Source organism: Boleophthalmus pectinirostris, unplaced genomic scaffold, assembly GCF_026225935.1.
Source record: "Boleophthalmus pectinirostris isolate CB_2022bp ecotype Guang Dong unplaced genomic scaffold, ASM2622593v1 HiC_scaffold_5, whole genome shotgun sequence".
NCBI lineage: Eukaryota > Metazoa > Chordata > Actinopteri > Gobiiformes > Gobiidae > Boleophthalmus > Boleophthalmus pectinirostris.
The window spans coordinates 38771246-38782232 of record NW_026571404.1 but is presented as its reverse complement, the minus strand read 5'-3'; the positions used below and the strand labels follow the sequence as shown (position 1 = coordinate 38782232).

The 10987-nt window shown below is 40.4% G+C and overlaps 1 pseudogene; it reads left to right on the top strand.

Annotated features, from left to right (window-relative positions):
* The first annotated feature begins 6242 nt into the window (after positions 1-6242).
* Positions 6243-6361, top strand: LOC129411648 (5S ribosomal RNA; annotated as a pseudogene).
* Positions 6362-10987: the final 4626 nt, after the last annotated feature.

The following is a 10987-nucleotide window of genomic DNA, read 5'->3' as shown; positions in this document are numbered from 1 at the left end:
CTAGAACACAATGAAAAGAAAAATCTCAACCTCCTCAAATCTTTTCGTTCTTCGCACTTCTTAATGAAACAGTTTAAAATGATGGAGAGAACGAGCAGACGAGTGGAGAGACGAGTGGAGACATTGATGAGTGTTTTGATTGGCACGGGCCTCTGGGGGGCGCTCCAAATGAGACGGGTCCCGCGGGACACACACCGAGACACGCAGGGGCGCAAATGAAACGCTCCTCCTCTAATTCAAACAGAGAAAGAGAGAGACAGACGAGGAGACGGGAGGGGACGGAAAAACACTCGCACGTGAGATGAAATGAAGCTCTCCTCGGATAATTCCAATGCACACATGCACGGATGGGAGGAGACAGGTGCAGGCAGACAGGTGCAGTCAGACAGGTGCAGTCAGAGGGGAGGAGACAGTTGACGGGACAGACAGATGAAATGAAGCGCTCCTTTTGGGTAGGGGTGGGCGATATCTCGATATTTTAAATATATCGAGATATTTTTTAAACTCGATATGAATTCTGACATATCGTATATATCGATATAATGCTTATATTCAATTCTGATTTCTCCGCTTCGCTTGTTTGCCTTCTCTGTGGTGCCACCGTGTGTCCCCGCCTCCATGATTTTGCTTCTTTTGTCTCATTCACTCCTTACTACTGAATGCTGAAAGTTGGTGCCAGTGAAAAGCTTCTAGCACCACAAACCTTTTCCACCATTTACAGACAAGACCATCAGCAGCACATCCTGTGTCACAGAGAGAACACTCATATGAACACTGAGTCGTGTCCTTTAGTCCGAAAGAAGCTGAACCACATCAGCAGCACAAGGAGCGAACTGTTTAAACACATGTGCACAAAACTGCATTAAAGACATTATAATCTCAGGCGGTCTGCTGTGACTCTATGGTCGTTATGCTTTATAAAGTTTAGTAATGCAAAGTTTATTTATGCAGAAGATTTTAATTAATAATCTGCTGCAGTGTCACTTGTACAGTAGTGTTTGGAAACGTTGAGTTTGATCTGCAATGGATTGTGGGAAACCTCAGAGCTCCTCACTGCTGGTGAGGAAAATGGATCTGTTAAAATAAGGAACATCCTGAGCTTCCTCTGCTAAAGGAGCTCATGGTTTTGATTGTGGTCTGGATAACAGAGTTAATGCAAAGATGAGCTTGAGCTGAGTTGTTTTATTTATGAATGAAAAGAAGGAAATATGTATTATTTCTTTTATTTTACATTTAAATAATCATTTATGTAATCAAGGATTTGTTGTCATCTTAAATGTGGCAGAAGAACTTTGTTCCTACATGAACTGCCCACCTCTTGCACTTCAATAAAAAAGACCTTGTGGAATTTGACAGATTTGTTTTTTGCAGTTTTCAGTTTTAGGGAGTTATTTTTTCCTGTACACATATCGAGATATATATCGTATATCGAGATATAGCAAAATATATCGAGATAGATTTTTTGATCCATATCACCCAGCCCTACTTTTGGATAAATTAAAACACACACACACACACACACAGGCAAGGGGAGGAGACAGGTGCAGTGAGACGGGAGGAAGCAGGAAGACAGGACACACACAAACAGCGCTGGGGCACAAATGAAGCGCTCCTTTTCTAATTCAAACACACACAAAGAGAGAGATGAGAGACGAGAGGAGACAGACGGGCGGAGACAGGAGCACTAGGACCCAAATGAAGCGTCCCCAATTCAAACGTACACACAGACACAGGAGTAGAAATGAGACAAGTATTACATAGCGAAGGCTTCCAAATAGATGACCAAGGAGGATTTCTTCATTGCAACATCAGGTCACATTTTTATTGAACACAGCAGCAACGGCACACAGCAACAACACAATTGCTATTACAGTGTCCCTCGTTTATCGCGGGGGTTACGTTATAAAAATAACCCGTGATAGGTGAAATCCACGAAGTAGTTAACTTTATATTTTACAATTATTCTATCTGTTTTAAGTCTGTAAAACCCCTCAGCACAAACTTTATACACTTTTCTCCCACAGGACAGGTGCAACACTTTTTACATACTTAAACTTATAGCTGCTGTCGTCCTTTTGTTATTTTCATTCTTTATGTATCAAACTGAAAATTATTTTATTCCGTAAAGAAGACCTACAGAGGAGAGTCCTTCACGGGTCCCACACCTGCTCATTAACCAAAAATCATATCAAACTTTTGAGCTGCATACACTACAGACTGAACCAAGACTAAACCAGGACTAACTCAGAATTAACCTAGGACTGATTCCAGGACTGAAACAGGACTAAACCAGGACTGAACTAGGACTAAAACGGGACTGAACTAGGACTAAAACGGGACTGAACTAGGACTAAAACAGGAGTAAACCAGAATTGAAACAGGACTAACTGTCGGAATGGGCACAAAGGTGATCACAGGAGAATGGACCAGCTCAGCTCCACACCTCACGGAGGTAAGCGCGGCTGTCACCCGATCATGCTTTACGGACACCCTGCTCCACTGACTCGTGGTTCTCTCTCTTAAATCCTGGTTTCAGCAACTATTTGCCTGTACCTGACCCGGTGCAGGACTCATAACTTCTCTCTTCCTTCAGCATGTCTAGAAGTCCAACTTTTTGTGTGATGGTTACATCTTCCTCTGTCTTTTAGGTGCGACCACAGGAGCCTTTGTCGGTGCAGAACATTTCGTCAACATTGTGGGTTTTGTCAGGAGAAAACTTGCAAACATACAACACTTCAGAATCACACTGATACAGATCCAACATTTATGTACATTTGGCTGAACACATTCTGTACTGTACAGGAGACATGAGTCCCTTATCCAATCAGGATGCAGTGAGAGAAGCGCAATACGTGTTCATACACTGAAAAAAAAAAACTAAAACAAATCTGCGTAACAGTGAGACCGTGAAAGGTGAACCACGATATAGTGAGTGACGACTGTAGTTTTCTTTTGAATAGTCATGATGGTGATTAAAATACATCGTCCAGTTCCTTTCATAATACAACACATCTGGTTTTCCAAATTTCAGACACATTTACAATACATTTAGTGTGTATAGTGTACCTTCCAGAGTTGCTTTCAGTTCATATTCAAACCAAACAATAATCCATATTTTCAATAAGAATAATATATTAAACACAGTAAAGTTACAACATCATAATAAAATAAACACAATTAAGTTATTTCATCATAACATGTTAAACACAATAAAGTTACATCATAACATACTAAACTCAATAAAGTTACAAAGTCATGACATATTAAACACAATAAAGTTACAACAACATTTGCAGACACTTTCTAGGCCTTTATAGGCAGGGAGGTTGTGATCTTAAAACTAATTTGGTGTGTAGCTGAGATGACTGGATAATTGTACTTTAGAAAGAAATGTGTGATTTTCTTTAGTAATTTAATTAAATCAGCTAAATAGAAACTGAAAAATTGATTGAAAGATAATTATTCAAATTTCTATGTGTAACTATGTGTAAAAATGGCCCGAATTCCTGAAAATCTGTCTAATATATTGAAGCCAATCAAAAGTACCTGAAATAAAATAGGCCTTGTTGTGTCCTTGGGCAAGACACTTAACCCCCTCGCCCTTAGTGTCTGCGTACACTAGTGTGTCAATGTGTATGTGAAACGGTGCCTAGTTCCTTCATGTAAAGTGCTCCGAATCTTGAAGGTGGTGCCCAAACTACTACTACTACTACTACAACTACTACAACTACTACTACTACTATTAAGATCTAACTGATTTACAATAACTGTTCAGTGCATTCATGCAAGTTGGTGAAGTGTTTTACTCAAGGACACAACAACAGCATGCACAAGTGTGAGCTGGAATAAACCAACAACCTTGTGGATATAAGTTGACCAGTCTGCACTTTGTTTTGTTCTATAGTTCGTCCACACTCACACTTACAGTTTCCAAACTTTCCACACGTGTCCCTGTGTCTGAGGTTTGTACGGACGCACAAAGTTCTTCTGCGACTTTACTCCAACTCCTATAGACAGTTTGAGCAGCGCTGTCACTAAAACACACCTCACAAATCCCCCACAATATTTAAATGTTTCACAAATGTTCAGAAAGACACACATGCACGTCTGTTTTTCACCGGATGCATACATTTCACTTTTCCGAGCCCACGCCAAAAACTCCCCTGACAACCGCCGCTGACAACCGCACACTGACAAAAACTCACACACGCTTCGCTGAGAGGTTGAGGGATAGACTCCTGATCTCTCTGAGTGGAGTGTGCCTGTTCTCCCTGTGTGACTGTCTCCTTCTCACGTAAGGAGGTTGTGGGTTAGACTCCTCATCTAATTTATTCTATTCAATTCTCAAAACCGGCCTCAAAAAACATGCATACTGAATGTGAGCGCCTGCTTGACTGCATGGAGATGTAAAGCCATACTGTGGAGCATTCTGAACAAAGCAACCACATCTCCATGGAGACAAGCTGATGGCAGATACTAAACCAGAAAAGTTACATGATGTACCTCACAAAATGTATCTGATTAATATCTGCAGAGCTCACAGTATCCAGCCATAGTTCCAAAAAGGAAGTGAGCATGGGTGCACTTCCGGTTCCATTGACTCTGGTTCCAATTCACTTTCTATTATTATATTATTTATTTATTTATTTTTTTAATTCAATTTGTTGCTGCTGTCCTCATTTTGGTCTTAAAATTTTAAAAAGAGTGTAGCGACTGCTCTGGGTGTCTGTGTTCGTAACAATCAATAAAGTCGCTCTAAGTGTACTTATTTCACAAATACATTTATGCAAATTACAAGATGCAAATTGTGCACCTCTTGCAATTTTTTTATTTGAAATGTTTGAAATGTTTATTGGAGTCCAAATGCCCAAATCCAAATGTAATAAACATCATGGAAATACAGGAAGTGATGTGGCTCTGTGTCCTGGACCTGACACCAGTTGTAAACATGACTGACACCAGGAAAGTCATGGAGCCATTACACTTTTTTTGTTTTGTTTTGGGGCAATAAGGATATTTTGAGTTTACTTACAGACTTGATATTTTACACTTTTGTAGCTAAAGCCCTAAGTTGTTTATACATGTTTGGTGCTGTGTGAATTTTGTGAGTGTCCATTTTATAGATTTTTTTTTTCCCCATTTGTATTTCTGGTCCTATGCAGTCGTCCCTCGCTATATCGCGGTTCACCTTTTGAGGTCTCGCTGTTTCGTGGATTTTGTTTAGTGCAACTTTGCATGGTTATTATTATAATTTTTTTTTATGAATGCGTATTGTGTATTACGGCCGGGTAGTAATTACACACAGGTGGGTCAGGACTAAACCAGGTCTAAACCAGGACTAATCTTGGACTCAAGAGAGAGAACACTCAGCAGGGTGTTTGCAAAGAGCAATCAGGCAATTGCCACGCTTACGTCCTGACACTGAGTCCTGTTTCAGTCCTGGAATCAGTCCTGTTTTAGTCCTAGTTCAGTCCTGGTTTAGTCCTCCTCTTCAGTCCTGGAATCAGTCCTCAGTTAGTCCTGGTTTAGTCTTGGTTCAGTCCGTGGTATAGGCAGCGCAAAACTTTGATATAATCTCGGGTTAACGGGTCAGTGTGATGTTGTACTGTACAGGTGTGGGTCTCCAAAAATGGAGCCGTGCAGGACTCTGCGCTGTAGGCTCCATTACAGAATAAATGAATCTTCAGTTTGTTACATGAAGAAGCAGGAAAATAACAAAAGGACGACAGCAGCAATAAGTTTTAAGAAGGATGTAAAAAGGGTTAAGTGTCCTGTTTGAGAAAACTGTATAAAGTGTGTGCTGAGGGGTTTTATAGACTTAAAACAGATATAATAATGTTGTTTTAGAACGTAACCCCTGCGATAAACGAGGGACCACTGTAGCTTTTATTACAACCATATGACACAACTACAGCAGAAGACTGTGAAATAACAGCTTGTACTGAAAAAGGATGTATAACGCTTCATTGGAGGTAAAAGGGGGACTTTTAATAGTAACATTAAGAAAAAAAAAAAAATCCAAGCGAGGACAGATATACTAACATGGCCCTTAGGTCTTCTGGCTCTACATGATCCTTGTGTTTTTATTTCACTATTTTGTCCATAAATCAAGTCTTAATCCTAAAATGGAACTGTCTCCAAATTCACTATAACCCCAAGCCACAGTGAGCTGCATTTGACTGAACGCTATGGCTGACGTCACACTCCCTTACGCCCAATCTATGGTCGTGCGTCAAAATTGTCTATGTGGCCAATACCGGTTTGTCAAAGCCTGATCTCGTCAGATCTCCGAAGCTAAGCAAGGCCGGGTCTGGTCAGTACTTGGATGGGAGACCACTGGGAAAATCAGGTGCCACATTGGGACGCTAGTCGTTGTGTCCTTAGGCAAGACACTTCACCCACATTGCCTAGTATGAAAGTGGTGTGTGTGTGAGTGATGGTAGTGGTCAAGGGGGAACGATGGCGCCAATTGGCATGGCAGCCGCGCTTCCGTCAGTCTGACTACAATAGTAGTTTACCATCACCAGGTATGGAGAAAAAGAATAATGATGAATCTATAAAAAATGCTGTGTAAAACATCTTTGTGACATATGTCTGTGGAACGTGCTATATAAATAAAGACTTACTGTACTTACGTCGCCTTGAGCCCCCTCCACAGAGCATCTGCATCAGCTGACGTGCACCTCCGAAATTTTATAACTACACTTTGAACCGATGCAGATGGCAAGGAAAAGCAACTTTTTTAACTTCTTAGGTTCTTTTTAAAGACAATACAGTAAAGTGTGTTTACCTTGTTGACATGTTTCGGCTGCTAGCTGCAAGTCATCTTCAGAACTGTCACCGGTGTTGGTGGTGACGTGTCGTATATCAGCTGTTGTTACTTCCTGTAGGCGTGGTCAGTCTGATGGACCTGCAGGTCGACTCAGACTGACCACGCCTCCCGTCGCCCGGTGTCTCTGGAGGAGGGTGTCCCAGGTGTGTGAAAGGAGGAACGCTCCGTCATCACGGTTAATGCTGTCCGTGCCTCGTTTCCTGATTTCACCGTCCTCCTTGATCCAGTGTTTGAACTTGTTGTTTTCTGATCCAATGACCCGAGCCCCGTCCCAATCCAGAATGTGGTTGTTCCTTTTACAGTGTCTGATATGGCAGATTTTAGGTTTTCCTGTTCTGCTTTGTCTTTTTGTGTTCTGGTGAGTCTCCCTGACGTTTCCTTCTCGCATTCCTTTTGGTGTTCCTTTTTTCGGATGTGAAATGCCCGGCCTGTTTCACCTATGTATGATTTATTGCATGATTTGCATTGAATTTCATATATGGCATTGCATTTTTGTTCTTGTGGGATTTTGTCCTTGGGGTGTACGAGTTGTTGGTGGAGGTTTGTGTCTGGTTTTACTACAGTGCTTATGTTGTGTTTTTTCATGGCTCTCTGGATGGGTTTGGTTATACCTCTGATGTATGGTAGTGCAACGGGAGGTGTGGTCAGTCTGAGCAACCTGCCAGGTCCATCAGGCTGACCACGCCCACAGGAAGTAACAACAGCTGATATACGACATGGTCACCACCAACACCGGTGACAGTTCTGAAGATGGCTTGCAGCTAGCAGCCGAAACATGTCAACAAGGTAAATACGCTTTACTGCATTGTCTTTAAAAAGAACCTAAGAAGTTAAAGTATATAAGAAGACAAAATGAACATCATTGGCTTAGTAAGGGCTGTGATTGGTTCTCTCTACATACATTTCTGGTACTCCACTTTTACGCTTCATTTTGTAAACACGAACAACATTTAGCGTTGCGGCGGTGAATTACTTTGCTGCACATAGACCTCGACGCAGATCCATAAATCAAAAAAGACGGCGACAAGGCGACGGCGGCAGTGCGCGTTGAGTCGAAGTTAAACTATAATTCGGCCTTTAGTCCACTTTGTTACACAGTCCCTGGCACAGACACTACTTCTGAAGCTTAACCTAGACATTCTTTTTCCTTCATGCTTCATATTTCTCTGCACATTTTAATCCTTTTATTTATTAAACCTTTATTTTACGTTTTGTTAATTTGCGTTTGAAATAAAAGCTGGTCATAACCCATCTCGTGTCCCTGTACCTCAGTGCAGCTCTGGAATCCCGCGTTTGTGTGAGAAAAATGCTGTCGTTTGTATGGAAGCAAGTGACATTGACTGTTTTCATTCACTCTCTCTCACAGATCTCCATCAGACTTTTCAGCTCTGTCTCCTCCTTAACCTCTCGTACTTTTCTCTTTTTATTCACAAACTGATTTTTGTCACTTTAACACACAAATACAAGAGGAACACTTGACTCTTCGTATGGCACTGACTCTAGACGTCTGATTTTCAAAAGACTAAATTGTAATAAAAAGTAAAAAGTGCGAAACCATGGCTCATCTAGTATTATGGAAGACGTAAAAAGATGCACTTTGTAAGTTTTCTGATTGAGAGTTTGCCGCCTGCTTGTTGCCCTGGAGATGAGATTGCTGAGGCCAAAATTTCACATTGTACATTCTAACTCCCATTGACTGATGTTTTAATGCTCAAAAATACATTGCATGCTTTATAAGTGGGCTCGCCTCTCCACAGATCTGACTTGTACTTAGTCTGGGCCCTAACCCAACCTTTTTTTTTATTAGAGGAGGACAACACAAAATCAACATAACTGGTGTCTAGTTTCAAAAAATGGTCAGGGGCCCACAGTCTGCGGCGCTTTGTTGTCATGATGTTTACGGCGATGTCAGTTCCCACTGGACACCACAGTTTTCTAATGCAGAAGTCAGCGCACTTGTTTCTTTTACTAAGGCCCCGTTCACACTAGTGTGTATTTGCGTTGTTTTCGTTGTGGGTACAGTGTTCGTTCACACTAATCTGATTGTAAACAGCTCCAGAGATGGAACGATCTGGTGCCTCCAGCTCCCATGAATTCATCTGAGTACAGATCTGATCCGGCACTGTGTGGACACCTGAAAACACTGATACTCTGATGTAGGTCTGTGCACCTCCAAGTAATTCACCACCAAAACACTAAGAGGCTAGAATATTTGTCCATTCATATAAATGTGTCTGTGTGTACGACCTGCAGACGTACAAACATCAGCGCACAATAGTGAGCGCTCAGTTTATGCAAATTAACCATGTGGTTTTAAGTTTTGTTTCTGTAAAACGTAAACAGATATGCTCAAAGCTGTGTGGATAAGGAAGACTTGTGGACGCAGAAATGACGTGTCTGGACGCAGATTGACCGATACAGTGACAGAGTGATACGCAGATTTGTTTCAGTGTAAATGTAGTTTAAGTAATTTTAAATGAATATTGTGCTTTAAAATATGCAATTTGTAACATAATGATGTTGTAGGAAAAAAAACATAAATAAAATTATATATATATATTAGGGGTGTCAAATTATCGCGTTAATTGCGATGAATTAATTACAGTCATATTTAGCGCGTTATGTTTTTTAATCGCGTTAATCTCATTTTTAATCTCTAACTTTACTGTTTCTGTATGTGAGTTGCTTTATTATAAAACCTGTTTTTATGTGTTGTTGGGACAACAACACACACACAAAAAACAGCCAAATTGGAGAGATTTGTTAAACAATAAATTACTTTATAAAGTCACTTTTTTTAATCTATATCAGTCTTTTGATCTGCCACAATAATGTAATAAATGAATTTAAATGAAAATACCTCAAAATGAAGGCTTTTCTCAGCAATTTTTAGGTGAGATTAAAATTAGATTAATTAATTACAGATCATAATTAATTAATCTCTCAATTTTTTTTAATCGCATGACAGCACTATATATATATATATATATATATATATAGATGATAAATAATGTGTGAAGCCTGATGAGTTTTTGGAATACAGACAAAGGTTTATTATTGTTACAGCAGATATGGACTGGGCCTAGGCCTGCCCTGCTCAGAGACCAGTCACCTCTCCTCTCGCAGTATGTCCCTCCAACGTTAGACCCCAAATAATACAAAGCACTAAGTTTATCTCCACTGAGAAGAACAGAGGACATACATTTTAAAGTGAGAAGGTGACGACTCAGATGTGCTTGATCTGATTTGTCTCCATATTCACTGCATTTGTGACTCTCTGACAAGATCAGCAAGCAAAAAGGAACTGAAGTGTTTACACTGAAGGCTCTTTCTAACACTGTCTTTAACGACCAAACCAAATGAGTTTTAGTTACAAGACCAAATGTGTCTCTAAAAGATAAACTAATCACTATTTTTATTTTCCTGTGTGGTGGGGACAGTTGTGTTTGCTGAGGCTTTACACGTGTGAATGACTGATCTGGTCTCAGGTAGAAATTACATTTATTTACAAAAAGACAGACTGAGAAAAATCTTTCCACAATATACATTTCCATCACAATGATCCACAGGGGTCATGGATTAGAACTATAGAGTCAGTACAGTAGGTCTCCTTTAATCCTCATGTTTGCTCTTTACCAGGTATATATACATTTATTATGTATATACAGTATTATGAATTTTAGAGTATTTTTGTCTGAGGCTCTGTAGGATGGAGAAATTCAGTTCTGTCAACTGGACGAAAGATTTTTTGATCGACTATGTTTGGCAGCTCACCCAGTCTCCAGAAATAACTATACATTCAATTTGTAATGCACACTTGTTTTAGACGCTTTAGTTTCTGTTTGTTAGCTTGGTCTAATGAACCCCTGAGATAAAGGCTTAATGCCATACTGTGGAACATTCCAAACAAAGCAACAAAATCAACGCAGAGAAGAGAGAAGATGGTCATCCCTCCACCACAAAAGTTAAGTAGCGCAACTTTAAACTGAAGAAAAGCTCCACTCCTCTTTTACAAACCAGCTCTGAGCCTCTTGTTTCCATGAATGTCTGTCAGAGTGTAATATTGACCCAGACACAAACATGCTCCTGTGACTCAGTGACTTTCCACAGCCTCACTCAGTCTCATTACTCCTCCTGTTTTTCCTCCCCCTGTTT